Source organism: Dysidea avara, chromosome 4 (genome assembly GCF_963678975.1).
Source record: "Dysidea avara chromosome 4, odDysAvar1.4, whole genome shotgun sequence".
Taxonomy (NCBI): domain Eukaryota; kingdom Metazoa; phylum Porifera; class Demospongiae; order Dictyoceratida; family Dysideidae; genus Dysidea; species Dysidea avara.
In genome coordinates, this window is record NC_089275.1 from 14,443,461 (window position 1) to 14,447,493 (window position 4,033).

Genomic DNA, 4,033 nt, shown 5'->3' on the forward strand with positions numbered 1-4,033 from the left:
GAAATGAAAGCTATTTCATGGGTATTTCCGCGATTTGAATTTCGATCACGTGAGTACCTCTTTCATGCATTGGATTGCTCTATGCGTTTACTGGGCGAGATAGCCGTATTGCTTGGTGTTTATAAGCTTCGTATCCTTGCTGTTGGAAACTGTCTCACTGATGTATCAACCATTCTGGTATTTGTTTGCAAAAATCGCGTCATTTTGGCCTAATTTCAGCATATAGATGGCTCAGCCAGATGGCTAACAAGCTTCAATTATAACCATACTCCGCATGCAGGTACTTTACCTAGTACTGGTCATTTCTGACCCACGGCGCAGTTGCTGCTCTGCTTGTCCTGTGCTCCAGAGCAAGAAACATTTTGTCTGTCGCCAAAAAGCTGCACAGATCGTGCTGCCACCAGAAACTGACCAATAAAATCAAACCACCAATACTTTGAGTTGATGATAGACTACTTGAACAATGTTGAGAGTGAATATCGTGGCATACGAAGAACCCTACGAACTGCTGCAACGAAAAATCACGTGATTTTAAGACATTTGTATCGTTTTCTACCAGGAGAAAGTGACAAACTTGGTTGCCACGCTGGTGTTATTCAAGTTACACTTAGCCTAACACATGACAATAGTTAGGTAGTTAATTGGAGGATATCGATTTTTCGCGTTGCGGACCCTACCTATATCCACTGCGAAATATGTAAACCTGACCACGCCCTTTTATCACATTGACTCCTTAAAATACAGCATTGTTTCTTAAATTGTTGGAGCTATAGATCTTTTGAGGTTCTTAAAAATGTTGAAAATAGTCCCTATTTATGTAGGCAATAGGATGCGCCGATTTTGCTGGCAAATTTTTTGGAAAAATACTTTGGTAAAAGCAAAGAGCAAAATGCTGGAAAAATAGGTGGAAAATTGGAAAAAATGGGCACCAAGGAATGGCAGCTTAGCACATTTTGTATGAAAAAGATCGAGATACTCTAATAGAACAGTCACGCATGGTATTAGGATAACATGAGCTCCTAGGAAATGGTGACAAAAGATCGAGATACTCTAATAGAGCAGTCACTATGTACAAAATATTCTAATAAAGCAGTCACACATGCTTGCAAGCTTGAGATACTGCAATTAATTTTTACTGATGCTTAGCAAAATAGAAAAAAATCCGAGCAAAATATTGAGCAAAATAGGTGAAAAATAAAAGAATTGCTGGAAAGAAAAATAGGTGGAAAAAAAAGCAAAATAGGCTCATCCCTAGTAGGCAATGAAAGAGTGTATATTTTTGTTGACCTAAATATTTCATGAGATAATGAAAATAACCTCACAACTAACCCATTTTGTACAGCATGTATGAACAATAAAATAATGGTGGACAAAAGCATGCCGGAGGTTAACTTGCACAAACTTGTTTACATTCCTTTTTGACAGTAATGTCACAAAGCTGTTTAATTCATGAATCCTGACCAGTTTGGCAACATATTTCTTGGTATAGGTGGATTCATATAGAGAAGATTGTGTTGGCCTGTCTTGGTTTGTACTTGGAACCGTCTGGAAGTAATTTTTAAGTGGACAGTGTGCTATGGTACTGCTACAAAGTTTTTACATCTATGATGGTGGAGGAATTTCTCTCCAAATATCCAGACAGGCAAATGGAACTAGAGGCAATGCAAGTCAACTGTGAGTCCAAAGAACTCTTCTGTGAAAATTGTATCACAGCTAAGCAAGGTGTTTACAACATCTTAACAACCTTTGAACAATACCATAAGGAAAGATCGTTGCAGTCTCAGTCCTTTATTTACTGGAACTCATATATTTCTGACCTGTTCCTAATTGTCAGGAATGTGAACAATTTTCTTCCCACAGGAAATGGCTGAGACATTCTTGGTCAGGTGTTTAAACCAGAAGACATTTGATGATATGTGCCTTGCTGCATTCAGTAGCAATGCTCTGAAAATGGATTTTGAGAAAACTCCTTGCACTTCAGCAAATGAAAGAAATCACATTCACCAAGCTTATTATTAACAGTAGCTATGGTCCAAGCTCCATGTAGAGATGCCACTTAGTTGAAGCCTTTGGTTTTGAAAGAAGAGACAGTATCCTGGTCCCTAATGTTTTGAAGGGACCAAAACAAAGTTTGAAGGTTTGCCAGATCTCTGCACATGCGGCAAGTGTGCTCGGATAGGATGTTGCTGCAGGGCATGTGCTGCTAATACTGCAAATGCAAAGGTACACTAACCCTATCAATGAATGAACAGCATCAGTGAATGATCAGTATCAATGAACAAACAGCTAGTGTAAATGAACCCTGTCAATTACTTTTTATGTCACTTACTATTTTATATTATATATGAACCCTTGATAATATAATTATTAGCTATGCATATTTTCCTTTTAATAAATAGTCACATGCAGATGTTCTACAATTACAGGCTTTACTGTCTAAACGTGACCATTTTGAACAGTGGCAACATGTCAGAAAATCTGTAGCATCAATAGATATAACTATATTTTATGTAGTAAAAAAGGGCATGGTCAGTTTCACATATTTCGCAGTGGATATAGGTTTCGGCACATATCCCATGTTTTTCCTTGGGGTAAATTTACCCTAAAACAGTTGAGATACGCTCTCCTAAATAAAGTGCATACATAACGTAGTCAGGTCCTAGACTATATAGCTTGATGGTGTAATTTTAAGGTGGTACTGTAGATAAAAGCATGACATCCAGCTGGAGTTACAATTAATCAAAATTGTAAGATGCATGTCTTTTGCAGATCTGGTCACAATTAATTCTTTTACTCAAATGGAGCATAAGTTGAGCAGAATTTGTAAAAATTTAGCTTTATTAAACTATCCTTAGTAGAAGTTTATGGAGCATACAGTAATTAGCCTGGAGTTTTAATTTCTTTAAATGGAAGTATGAAGGTGCTGCATGCAGCTCTACCTATTGACAGATCTTTAGCATTTAATTAGTCAACTCTTGAATAGGTCCTATAGAAGCATCACTAATGGTAAACTTGCCAAGGATCAGTGCAGGACCTGTTTTTCTAATGATTTATTCTAATAGAATCATCATGTACTTTAATAGAGTATTATAGCACAAAGTTTAATGGAGGAAAATTTGGCGAATTTGATAATTTGCATTGAAATTCGTTAAAAGTTTTCCCTCTCTAATTTTACAATTATTGTATTTTCAATGCATTGTTGAACCATTCCATCAAAATTTTACTCGTTAGAATGCTCAATTGTCTGATTCTTCACATTTTTACCCTGTCAAATATTTGTGCTACAGTAAACAGTAGTAAAGTGAGATTTGCAGTATATAGTATACTCAAACAAAACTATCACGTTATTCTTTAATTTGCTTTCTGGCTATAATATGTTATGATGTCATACATTTGTACAGCAAAATGACTTCATGCACTTTATGGTTGAGTATAACTCTTTTATCGTAATAGTCATCAAGCGTATTCTACCACAGGAAGAATAGTTGAGCCATGTTATAAAATCTTGCATGAACATACTCTAATAAAACAACACCTGGTAATTATTCACACAGCAGCCAAGATGATAAAAATACCATACATGTGTAGGCTGTATATGTGACACAGTTTGTATAGTTCAGCCAGGCATAACTACCAATGGATTTACTCACCTGCCCACACACTAGATACATTCTACAATGTCTATTATGCTTTCATGCAGTGCTCTGCTCATTAATATTTCATAATTTACTGCTCTATTGTGGTTATATACATGTTTGCAGTGTCTCAGATCACACTTTTATAAATATTGGTTTTAAACAAATTTCACTGAAAAATCCGTAAACCGAGTTCATGATGTTAAAAACTAAAGAAAAATCACAAAACCCACACAATGGCCACACTACTAATTTTAGGGTCTATCTTCTTTCAGAAAATAACAAGTATATTTTAAAAAATTCAAGTATGTCAGAGCGGATCTAGGATTTCCCAAGGGGGGTGCTAAGCTGGGTGGAAGCTGTATAAGAAAAGAAGCATGCTCAGCATGTATGCTTAT